The 13,997-nt window shown below is 28.7% G+C and overlaps 1 protein-coding gene across 1 annotated transcript in view; it reads right to left on the bottom strand.

Moving 5' to 3' along the window:
* LOC126733841 (neurogenic locus Notch protein) overlaps positions 1–13,997 on the bottom strand; it is a 143,232-nt gene that overhangs the window by 91,658 nt on the left and 37,577 nt on the right. The gene's annotated exons all lie outside the window — the stretch shown is intronic.

Here is a 13,997-nt window from a genome sequence, read left to right as displayed (position 1 = left end):
AAAAAGTCTCTTTTAATAGAATGATGCTAGAACCTTAGAGCACAATTCATTATTAGTTAATAAAATATCATAAGATGAATTTTAAAATATACTTTAGAGAATAAGATGCAAAGTGGATCGATATTTATTACAAATTTAAAAATAAGATTAGACTAACTCTATTTAAATGCATAACTTAATTGAATATGACATTCATTAAAAAAATGTTACTAGTCTAGTCCTAATTCATCATTATCATATAATACCTAACAAAGAAAAGAAATATTTGTATTAGGCTGCTAAAATGTATAATTTAATATATTCAACATTATAAAACCTGCTATGTTCCAAAGAAACAGCACTTTTTCAAAATTATAGAAATATTTCATGATTGTAAAATCCATGAATTTTTTTCATTACACTTGTTGCGCCAATTTAAACAGTCTTAAAGAATATCAAATGGTGGTTTTATTTTATCGACTTTGTATGTTTCAGGAGATTGATGAACGTGTTCGAAAAAGAAAACGTCGCACGGTGCCAAATTAGACAAATATGGTAAGAGATTAGTTATTAGAATTAAATTTTAAGTCAAGAAATTTAACACAAATACATTATTATATTATTAGATTATACAGTACAACAAATGCAAAACCGCTTTGCAATATTAGACGAGTATGATAAGGTAAGAGCTTCAAAATGCCAATATATAATATTGCAGTATTAGATTGGCTTAGTGAAATGAACTCCTAATAACAATGCCCCAGAAGTAATCAAATCAATATTGTCTTCACTTGTCACATGTTCAAACGTGATGTTCTGGGATTTGATTCATCTGGTGCCTTGCACTTGCCACTCTGACGCTTGGTTTCTAGATCATATTGAAAATACCATGTTTCGTCACCAGTATATGATTAAAAGAGTTTCGGTCTTTGTTAATCTCCTTAAGAATGACTAAAAATTTAAGGCAATTTCTGATTATCAATCAACTTGTGTATGTACCAGCACCACTAAAAGCGGCTATTTTAAAAAAAGTCCTGTGCACTTTGAAATACACCTCGTATCATAGAATTGTTTTAATAACCATATCTGAAATATCACTATGTAATATATGTACTACAATATGTTCTATGAGCCAAAGTCTAAATTTATAGGCAGCTTTTATTTTAATATTAAAAACCACATTTCATTCCAATCATTCATTATTCTCATTAATGATAACAATAATATTAATATTATTATTATTAATAGTATTCCAAATATAAACCTGAAAATTGAAGGTGAGTAAGTCATTGAATTCAGATAAAGCAATTTTTTTCAACGTGCCAATATATAAATATCATAAGAAATTTCTGGATATATACACTTTTACTACCAAATAAAGCAATCATAATAATACTGACATATTTCATTACTAAATACACGTTCCTTTATGTATTCACCTACACCTTGTATGGGCAATACTACCCGTCGTCCGAGAGGCACTGGAGTTATAAATAAATTATAGAACCTCTCGACCTTATGGCCATAAAGCCCTATCGGCACACCTATAATTATAGGATAGGAGCGTTTCAGCACATTGTTAGTAAATGTTTCTTCATATGACAAATTATGTACGAAGTTTGACTTTTTTTTTAGCAGCATCTTTTTGCATAGCATGGATACCATGACTTTCTTTCTTTGTTAAGTATTTAATGGTATGCAGTTTGCTTTAAAGTACTAATTTGAATACAGTTGGGCGCCTTAAATTTTCGTTCAAATTCGTCATATGTTGTTAGATTAGAATCAGGAAAGTTTATTATTTAAAAAAGAGTTTTCTAATAATTATCTTTTTTTAAAATGCAGGTAAAATTTGCGACAAATGCTACTTAAAGCCTTCCGATTTTCCTAGTTATCTTATTGCTCAACTCTATTTATTTCTGCACGTGAGCCTAGTCATTTTAAGTAAACGTGTTTTGGTATCTTAGATTATAAAACCGAAACAAGTTTAAATTATACAGAAGCAAAACGTAATTGCTATGATGTAGAAAATTTATTTAATACGCGCTTTTCTGATAATAAGATATCTTGAACTTATTTAAGAAAATTGGCCAATAAACTGGGAAGAACTGGTTGTGTGATGAAGAAAAAGCATAAGGAAAAAAATTGTTTAAGAAGAAAAGCAAATTAAAATTATGTGATTTTTCCCAATAATTTTTAAATAGTATATAAATATTTTTAAAAAAATTATTAATGCATTTTTGCTAAGCTTTGCATTGACTATGCATTTTAGTAAATTTAGTATTATTTATTTTCATACAGTTTTACTTAATTATCTGACCAGTTTAAAGAAGTTAAGAGTGGAAAAAATGGTTTACGACCACACTGTATATAATTTCTTTAAGACAATAATAAACCAATCCTTAAACAAAGCAGTCCTAAATCATGATCTTCTAAGACTAAATCATTTATCACATATATCGAAATGGGTACATTAATAACTCCGATTATAAAGTCGAATAGAAAAAACCTCGACAACGGCAACATTTTATTCATACTTCAATCTTTCATATCGTACACAGGGACGAAGAATAAAAAATTGTAGCATCACGATGCCGTGGGCGTAACTCTCAGTTTGACTCCTATTTTAATATGGCATTCTATTATTTCAGCCACCATTAATATCAATCTTTAGATCGTTTGCATTCAATAAATCTTAAAACTATTTGAAGTTTTGCCATTGATACGGTAACTTTTGTTTCTTAAAGTTTACTAATTAGAGAACCTTAATGAGAAAATTAATGAAAATGTAAGTCAAATATATGAAGGTTGTTGAGAGTGTGGCGGATATCCTAAAAATGGGCTGAAAGTGCTATTGTTTTCAAATTGCCTTGCTGGCTGGCCTTTATGCGAAAACTACACCTTACGTTATGGCCTAACAAAAAAAATCTCATCATGACAGAAATATAATTATTATTAGAAATTGATTTATGCCCATTACTTTTCTGCTCGGCCCGGAGAAAGCTATTTGCTTTGTTTTTGCTCAATTAAAATTTAATGCGCCTTCCTGTAGGTATAATTTAATTTAATCAGCTCATAGATATACTGCTATCTATTTAAGTCATAATATATTGCTAAATAGTACATTTTTATTTTTTGATTCTTGAAAATAAGATTTTAAAGCAGGAAAATACCTTGGCTTATTTCGATGTTAACAGATATGTGTAGAATAAAGATAAATTATATCAAAATCAAAACTTACATTGATTGCTAAGATTATTATAATTAAAATGCCAGAGAAGACATGTTATAAAGAAATTTGCTGAAAAAGTCGTGAATATTATATTTTGCAGATTATTAGATCTAATAGGATTTGTTGTTGGCATTTGAAAATATCACTTCTATTATTGTATTTTTTCATAGGGAGGTAAAAATTATTAGCTATAAGGACTCAAAGCATTAAAATAAATAATCCAAAATATTTCTTATCTATAAAGTCCATCGCTTCTGTAACTCTATTATTAAGAAATGCATAATCAATTTGTGCAGGATTTTCAGGTACCATTTATTAAATTAGCGATAGAATAAATAATTGGAAAAAGTATTTTAATGTTTTAATACTAAATTAAACATCTTACGTGTTATTAGATGAAAATATAAATAGTATTAGAACTTAAGTGATTTGTTTTTGTATAATGAAAATTTAATACTTCTTTAAGTAGTAATAGTTCAACTTAATTAGGTCATATTAATTCAATATTTTAACCATGATATATTTTAAATGGCACAGTTTTCTTTGTTGATTCTTAACCTTTAGATTAAAAAAATACCGTAAATATCTTGGTTTACCTCGGCATTAGCAAAAACACGTCCAATAAATCTAAATTATATCGCAAGTAAAAATTATATTTATTATTAAAATTATTATAAATAAAATATCTGAGAAGAAAGATGACATAGAAATTTCTTAAAAAGTCGTGCAGATTATAATTTCCAGATTATATTAGGTTTTATAAGATTTGGCATTTTAAAGTATCACCTCTATTATTGTAATTTTTCGTAGAAAGCTAACAATTATTAGAGGTGGGTAATTAAAGCACTAAAATTATTAAGCAAAGATATTTACTACCTACAAAGCTGACAATTATTTTAACTCTATTATATAATAATAGAAAATTATGCATAACTTAATGGGATCCGATTTCCAGATCGACAATAAGAATCAAAACTAAAGACTATTGATATATATTCTAGGCAACGTTTTTGAGGTTTACCGACTTATTTTGTATAGTCGTGGTCTCTATTGTATTATGGGTTTTGTCCATCTTGATTCATTCTGACGGGGGACATGTCCAACCCGGCTGCATTTTAACTGGGCTATACGTGTTATGATATCCTTGACTTTAGTTCTTTGTCTAATTTCTGTATTTGTAATAAGGTCCCCAAGACTTAGTCCCAACATTATTCGTTCGATGGCTCTTTACGTTGTTCTAAGTGTATTAGCTAATTTGATGGTAGTTGTTACCAATCCGTAAGTCCTAACGGGCAGTATACAGGTATTGAACACTTTTCTTTTTAAGTTTATTGGGATATTTTTATCCTTTAGTATATGTGACAGTTTACCTCTAGGTAATAATTTTTGTTTTACTTAGAATTATGGTTAGCCGTATTTTTTCTGATGCAATTAAGTTCTTCCAGCATTTCCTGTAATTCCTAACCAATATCCTAACTAATAAGCACAATATCATCCGAAAAGCGAAGAAGACCTGGATATTTCGCATAAATTCTCATGCTTTTTCTGTCCCATTCCAGTGTCGTGATAACGTTTTCTGATGTAAGAGTAATCGACTTTGGAGAGATGGTGTCACCCTGCCTAATTCCTCTTTTTATTGTAATTCTATTAGTCTTTATATCTTCTGCTATTTTTATAGATCTTTAAATCTCGAATCAACTCTTGCACTGTTTATGACTTCGAAGATAGCACAGTCCTACGGAATCGAATGCCTTAATATAGTCAACGAAAGTATTGTGATTCATTGTATTCATTACGTTTTTCTACATATGATCGGATTGACTGAATATGTTCAATTGTACTAAATGATGTCAAAGAGAGGATTGGTAGAGCTCGGATAGCACAACACAAAGAAGTATGAAAACTGACAGGGAAGGCCAATGGCCACGAGTAGACTGCGAAAAGTTGTTAAAAGAAGATATATATTTCTTTAATTCAAAACCTTTTATTTTGTCACGAAAATTCTTATTTAATTGTATATGCATGTACTTACATTTTAAGAAGTAGAGATATTTAAGTAATTGCATTATTTTATTTGGCTAATTCTTCCTGATAATTATATGCAAAATGCAAAGCAAATATTAAATTTAATTCTTACGCTTCTCCTTCTGTAAAAAAATATAACCTTTACAATAAAAACTTCATTTTATTTTTCTGTTTTGTGTAGTATTTTATAAAACTACATCAGACCATTTTTTTAAATAAATTCTCTTAATTTTATGACTTTAGAGATAATTACAAAAACTTATGTTCCATTAGAACAAAATATTTTTTAATAAGTCTACTATATCAAAGCGCTTTAACACACTCTACTTAAATAAAGTTCCTTCATCTAAAAAACAGAGAATACCACTTGTCTCACGAACAGATTTATCTCAGCCACAACAATAAATCTAATTAAATGAAACGCTTCATGGCGTACCATATCCTCTAGTGCTTAGATCGGCCATTGTAGCCAGCCATCAATAAAAACACGACATATCGAAAAACAACCCTTTATGCAGCGCACGTCTGTATCTTTAAAGGGGTATGCATCGGGGTGTCATGCATCTGTGAACATTTGACAACTTTTTGTTCCCTGGTCTATGAAAGATGTGTATTTTTAGTAGCATGTGTGATAGTTTTTTTTTGAGGGGTTTTTATTTTAATGAATTATTATCACGCCTTGCAGTGGAGAAGGTTTCTATTATTATGAGTAATATCGTGATGTCTTATAAAGTTATAGTTTTTTTAAAATCATTACTGTATTACAAATAAAATATAAAGAAACTATGCCCAGCTGTGCGGTTAAAACCCACAGCGAAATTTCATTGCATTGATTCAGCCATATAAAGAACCTTTATTGTTTACAAGCACGGATTCGCCTTATACGAAAGAGGGTACCATTTAAAAGCCAAATAAATATAGATAATATCTCTTTAAAATAAAGCAATTGCACATCCACTCGTGATGAGAATCTATATTCGAATCCTATCCCGGCCATCTTTTAATATGTCTCGTAGGCGGAGTTTAATAGACTCTTAGCAGATGATGGGTTATCGATAAATATCTTAATAGATTTTTCTTTTGAAAATGTCATGGACATAATGTAAAAACTAAAGTTTTATATTGTTCATGAAATTCGGAGTGATTTAATGACAGATCTAGCAATTTGCCATTTATTTCCTAATTAAAAATCAGATTTAAATGATTAATTAACTCTATAAAAGGATATTCAAACAAGACCGCATTAATAAAAATGCAAATTCGGAACCTAATATCCATAATTACCCAACAAAAAGAGTTAAAAAATGATGAAAGGGAAACTATCCCACAATACATTTATTACAGACCACAATTATCTTAGTAAAAGTAGACTAGAAAAACCGTAATTATTTTTTAATTAATCAGCTCGTAATTAATTACCTCTCAAAGATTTTTGTTCTCATAATTATTATTAGTGAGCAGGTATTGTGTTTAGTTTAAATTAAATATGCTATTTAAATAGCATGTCAGGTATGATGAAACCTGATCCGTTTTCCATAAATGTAAAATCTCCTGATATTGTTGAGGCTTCATTGACCATAAACCAGTCCGCAAACAACATGGTGGTCATTTGTGACCAGAAAATATCTTGTTACGTTTTAAATCTCTTTAAGATAAGATATCCCATGTTAGGCTTACTTAGTTGCACAAATACTTGATATTATATACAAAAATTCGAAGGCTGACCTGCCTGCAAGCATATTTATTTTCAATTAAGATGTAGACTTTTTATATAGTTTTTACTTGTTAATGGTTTAAACTCATATATTACTATTCTTCATGGTCTGGTGTGACTTCCGAGGATCGATAAAGAAATATCGTGATCGAAAGGTGTCAAGATCACAATTAAGATATTTCAACAGCATCGTATCGGACAACGGTGTCATTAACAGTTCCTATCAATTAGCTAATTAACTGCTAGTTGTATAATTCATGACGTGTCTATTGTTTTTTATGAGAGTTTTCGATGGGTTTCACTTAAGGATAAAATAATAAATATGATAAGAATCTAAATTATAAATCATCACAAAATTATATGCTAAACCCATCACATAAATGCTTTTCAATAAAGCCCTTTGTAATTTAATAAAGTGGCAGTGAAAAGCACAAGTGTTGCTCAGGATATATAATACTAATAAAAGGGCTGGAAGATCCTGCGGGGCGATTGTAGGGCTGAGCCCTAAAATAAATGTATTTTAAGATATGAAGTTTTTTAGTAATATTTGTTAATTTATAAGTTGTTGTTTTAATATTTGTTTATTTTAAATCGTAAGGAAATATAAAAAGGTAAAATTGTTATTATTTTTCTACCAAATTCTTTTTATGTCACTTGGTTTTCCATTTCGATGACGTGAACTAGGGACTGAAATATTGATGTATTAAATAAATAAAAAGAATGTAAGTCCGAGATTCTTCTTCTGCTTCCATCGTCTATCAGTAACTGACTGTGATGGGATTTACAATGTTCTAGGTCCTCGTTTCAATCCAGAAGAAAAATTAAATCATATATTACAAATGATGATATCAATATTTTTTAAAACTGTCAATAGAATTTAAATTTTTATACTCGTAAGCATTAAGAACGTATAATAACTATTAGATAGAGAAAAAAGTTAGAAAGGGACTTTTTAATATACAGTTATTAATGCTATAACTACTGTTAAACAACTAATTAAATCTTCTTTTGCTCAAACAATATATATTTACAACCAAACTCAGCTCTATAAACCACAGAAAATGTCATTCAATAGCGGTGGGAAGAAGAGTAGTGTTCGGTTACTAAAGATCATCTTTCCACTCCTGAGGTTTTGTTTGCTGCTGGTGAATTAGACCTTAATAATAACTGCCAACAAAACTGGCGAACGGGTACTGCGATTAATAGAATACACCCGCACATAGAGCATGATTTTTTGTCTATAGGGCTTTTGTTTAAATTTTGCAAACTAAAGTCTTTTACGAGAAGATGTATTTTATCAAATCTTTTATTATAAATTCTTAATCTACAATTTAATTTAACCATAATGAAATTCAAACATTTTAAAGAATTCCTATTTTTATATCTTTATTAATCTAGTTATGACATACATTAAACACGGCAGCATACATTCAAACTACTATCCGCATGTGACCACTTAATTACATTTTATGCCTCACAGGGGATTTTTATTACAAAAAAATTATAAAAATCTTCATTAATTATCACTCCGGTAGGTAGGCAGTCGAACGTTTGGGGCAATAAAAAAATCAAAATTATTATGTAAATATATCCGTTCTTGTGTTGTAAGCTTGAGGTAAAGCAGGAATTGGGAGTCCCGCTGGGTTAAGATCGCCGTATATACAAAATTTACATTATCTGAAAATTACTTTTACATATTTTATATAATAACTTTCTCAAGATTGACAGCAGATAAATAAAATACTTTTTATTTTTATTAAAATGGATTATTTTATTTTATATATGAAAACTAATAATTTCATAACAATTATAGCATTTTGTGTTTAATTGAAAGTAAATTTTAAAAACAAAAAACAACAAAATACTCAGACTTATTAATTAAAAATTAGATCCTTTTACAAAAATTACTATCGTAGCCATTTAAATTATGCATAAGTGGTAATAAGAAAAGGGAAAAGAGATTTAGGTTAAATATAATGATGATTATTAAAGTGACTGAAACAAATTAATTTTTCATCATTTATAAAATAATCGGCAATTTTGTATATATAAATCCAACATAAAAGTTATCAATACGAACTTTTTTTACAGAACTAAACTCATTATTATCGTTAAGTAAGAAATTAAAGTCATAAAATTATGCTTATAACCTCCATAATAAAATATTTATTGTTGGTTCATCGTCGGTTAGCAAAAAATCGTAAAGTCGGCGATATATCAAGAGGAGGTTTTTCGTACTTGCTGCCCATAAAATTAAACTGCCGCTCATTCTTCGGTTACTTTATACCGTAACTCGGCCAATCAACAAACTGTTTTTATCGAGGGGGTATAATTTCGTACAAATATCGCTCAAAAAAGTAACATCTGCGACCGGGAGACCGCGGGGACGTACAAATACCATTCGAGCTTCTGAAAACCAATAATAAAGAAGTTCAAGCATTGCAGCTCCTGGCTGCTCTTTTCTAAAAATATATTTTAATTTTAATTATTATTTTAATTTTTTTTTAAATTAATTACTAGTTTAATTATTATGATTGCTGCTGAGATTATTGAACTTACTTTTTTTGCACAATATTTCTTAAAATATATTCGATATTCAGCAAGTGCCCTTTAAAATCGAAATCCGTTCTCCCACAAAACAAGTAAATTTTTTTTATATCGGGCCGGGCAACCTTCGCGGTCAGATCGTCTCAAAGAATTCTCGTATTTACGATCGCCTGTGACGTCACAATGGGCTGCTGTTCGACGGCTAACCCGAGAATACCTAATCGATGTTACTTGTCGGTTTTTAACTTCTTTTTGCCTATCGATTTTCTTTTCTCGTGTTGATTTCGAGAGCTACATGCCCTTTTATTTGCAATGTATTGTATTGGGATTACAGATACATTTCTTAGGTTTAATATAAATAATTTAGGGACATGAGTAACGATAAATTATAGTATTAATTATTTACCATCTCGCAAGTTGTTAAAGAAAAATGGTTTAATTGGAAAAGTTTAGGTAATTTTATTTAAAAATAAATGCGATTTAGGTTGCAATATTGTCTCTTCCAGTTTTTAAGTTATTTCGTCAAAACTAAAATAATACAGATTGGAAAATAGACTATAGTCATAGAAATAGTTTTTATCTTATCAATCTTATCTTATCATTTATTATCTTATCAATTATCTTATCTCTAAAAAGTTTTTTAAGGCATTTTTTTTTATAGAAAGCCTTTTTTTTTGTTTTTTAAACAAGTAATACAAACAGATCTATATTGTGGTTAAAATTACAAAAGTTATGATTTAATTATGAATATCGCTATGCCACTCAATGAAAATTTAAAATGCAAAAAAAAATCTTATTAAATCTAATATCTAAACCAAAATTTTTAATTATTCTTTTACTATTCTTATTTATTAAAAAAATTGATATTATATAGTTGCATTAAAATATCTTAAAAAATATAAGAGACAAGATTACAAATAAAAGGCATTTATTATTTATTAGAAGTGGCGTTTTTGTGGGTAAATTGGTCAATTGCTGAAGAAAATTATTTGTTTCCAGCTAGCGCTCATCTTCAGGGCTCTACAATATAGACATTTATTTTTTTTAATATTTGTTAAGAAAAATTAAAAAATATAAGTAAACACTAATGTATGTGAATGAATGAATGAATGAAGCATGTCATAGAGATTCAAGCAGGGAAGAAAGAAAAAGAATAGCACATCTCACAAAAACGTAGATATCACGGTTATTATCACAATTATCAGGTTACGTAGAGAAGGTAATACAATTAAAATATATGATTTCTCTTCTTGAAACTATGACATTATTTACATACATACAGGGTGTTTCAGAACTATGGGATCAAACTTGTAGAGGTTATTTAGTGCAACAGTAGAAAACATTTGAGTATAGGAACCCATGTCCGGAAAATGGTCACTATGGCATTACGGCCCTAAGACTCTTTAAAACTTAAAAAGACGATAAATTGCCAAAAACATGACCGTTTTCTATTCATAACTCAGTCTACAACGACAAATTAATATTCCGTACAAAAAATTTAAAATAGAAAATCCAACATGGTAGGAAATTTAGATGTAAGATCTTTACATGTTTCTGTTGTTTTTTTATTTTTTTTTCCAAATAAAATTATGTAAAAATAACAATTGGCAATTAATGGTTTTTAATAGGGTAACTACTGGATAAAATTGGCAACTACTGCTGAATGCAGTAGCATTTTTTCAAAATTAATTAAGATTAAAAAAAATGTTTTTAGCCGATCTGTCTATGGCTTTTGTTTAGCAACAAACAATTTTATTGGAACAAATAATAAGTAAATAACTAATTAAGTTTGCTGTTCACAACACATTTTCAAAGTCTTAAGTTGACATCTACTGGGGTGTTTACCCTAGGATCTTATGCATTTAATTTTTGCCTTTTGTAAATGTATTATCATAATAATTATTCAAAATGTCGTCCTTCAATCTGAATATACCGATACCACATGATTTCGGCGAACTTAAAATTTAAAATAACTAAAAATTTGATACTTGTTTTGAATTATTCCTGCTGCTGAAATGCTGCTATAGTTCGTCTAATTAAGTCTTGTTCTGTTTTTACTGGAGTTTCGTAGACCAAAAACTTTGCATTTCCCCACAGGAAAAAATCTAGCAACATTAAATCGGGTGACCTAGCAGGCCAAGAAACTGCTTCACTGTTTTTGTTTTTAATGATAATAACACACAAGCTCTGGGAAATTGTTTAAAATATCCAGCTATAACATTTTTAAACATTGACATTGACGTTCACATTTTGAACAATTGTTATGATGATGTCATGTACAAAAGGCAGAAGTTAAATGGATTAAATCTTATTTAAGCAATTCATTGTTTTTCTAAATTTTAAGGCGTCTTAGGGCCATTGTGCCGTAGTGACACTTTTTCGGACATGGGTCTCTATCCTCAAATGTTTTCTACTGTTGCACTGAATACCCCTACAAGTTTGATCCCATAGTTCTTAAACACCCTGTAGATATAACGTTATTTTTTTAAAAATATTTATGGAAAAAAATTGTTTAAAACCATTGCTTTCTATCTATTAAAGAGCCCTGAAGATGAATTAAATATAATTTGATACGTTGGCTAGAAACAAATAGTTTTTTTCAGTTTTGACCAATTGGGTCAAATTTGGTATACATTTCTCTTTTTTACTGTTTTTATTCTGTTTTATTTTTCTTTCTGTTGCTTTGCTAGCAACAAATATTTGTTCATAATAATAAAGCTTATTTTAATTTTGGGATTATTTATATTCACCTTAATTTTTTCTTTCTCTTACAGCACCGAATATTGCAATAACAAGTTTGGAAATACTATATAACATAAACTATGGTAAATCCAATACATTTGATATTTAAAAAAAATCTTGTGAAATATGCTAAATAACATTCAGATAAATTAGTTAAGAAGTAATGGCAATATATTAATTATAAGCTAAACATACTAAGTGTGCTTACAGACAACGAAGAATACAAAATCATCAGTCCTGAGGTGTATTTAATTCTAAAGATATGAGTATTTAAAAGTTCTGAAAACAGTAAGTCTTATTGTATAATTAATTATAATGCGTAAGATTTTTTTTTGACTTCTCTAAGGTGAAAAATATTGATGTGGAATAGTATCTTATGATATTTAATAAGAACCTTTATTATTTTTTTTTCTGATAGTCTTAAGTTATCTAAAAACATTTCGACTCTATTATTTATTTTTACGAGTCTAGGTTCTTTTATTAAATAATTTTGATAAATGCAATAACCTTAAATATTTTTAGTAGAGTATCTCGAATCGTTATCAAGTGTACATTAACAATATAATTATTTCATAGGCTTATTCAAGGTGCTTTTAAAGTTGAGTCATTAATACACCCTGTAGAACTAGAACTGTCAAAACAAGTTGACATACCAAAAATCATAGATATAAATGGTTACCATTTTTACAAAAATTGTTAAAAATTGTCCATATTTTTTCGATTAATACACAATTTTGCTCGGTGAATCCACGACTTATAGAAATTATATATAAATATAAATAATAGAAATTGAGAGGAAGAATAATAAAAAAATTGTTTATTAAAACTCTTATTTTTTCAAATTTTCACTATCTCTTTATTAAGTTTCTAGTTTCTAAGTTTTATAGAGGTGATTTTTGGTATATCAACTCCTTTTGATAAAAATACCCTGTACTAGAGGTATATGAAAAGATGTATGACGTCTGGTCAAAACAATAACTGGTCTGTTCTAACTATTACTATTCTACAGGCCTATAGAATATTGAAGATATATGTGTAGAAGTGTGACCAGATGTCATACCCCTCTATGACGTCCTATACATACACATCTAGTATATAAACCTCTAGAATATTTATTGTACGATTGGATATACTTCCTAACTGAAACGTCGCGTCGTGCTAAATTAAAAATAAAGACAATGACAGTCGAAAAGTAGATTTTACTACTTTACCAGTGTCTACCACTTACAAAAACATTCTGATACCATATCTTCAGCTTTTATTTATCTAAGTCTTTTACTGCTTCTGCTTATTTGGCATCTTTTATACAATTAATAATTAACAAATGAAAAGAACTCAGAATAAATTTAATTTATTATATTTCTTTAAGAATTCTTGATGATTTTTGATTCCCTTGGTGCGATCCTTCCGAGAAAAGATTAGAATTTTAAATACTATAACATTAACTCTATTAAGGTAGACTTAGGCACCCTGATAGAATTTTCAAATATTGTAGTATAAATGATTTTTCTCACTAAACCATTCCCCTTAAAATAAACACTTTTTCGAAATCCAAAATTGACAATTAATAAATCTTAGTTTTACTTATAATATTAACAAAAACTAAGAAAATAAACAAAAAATAAAATATACAAAAGGTTAGAGAAGAATAACATATCGTATCATACAATGGTATCATAAATCTTCATCCAACAAAACCCTACCACGAAAAACTGCATCCAAACTATAGGCTTATCCACATGTTTTTTTACCGTCTTCTTC

The sequence above is a fragment of the Anthonomus grandis genome, chromosome 3 (assembly GCF_022605725.1).
Source record: "Anthonomus grandis grandis chromosome 3, icAntGran1.3, whole genome shotgun sequence".
NCBI lineage: Eukaryota > Metazoa > Arthropoda > Insecta > Coleoptera > Curculionidae > Anthonomus > Anthonomus grandis.
The sequence above is the reverse complement of the archived record's forward strand: the minus strand, read 5'-3'. Positions and strand labels throughout refer to the sequence as shown.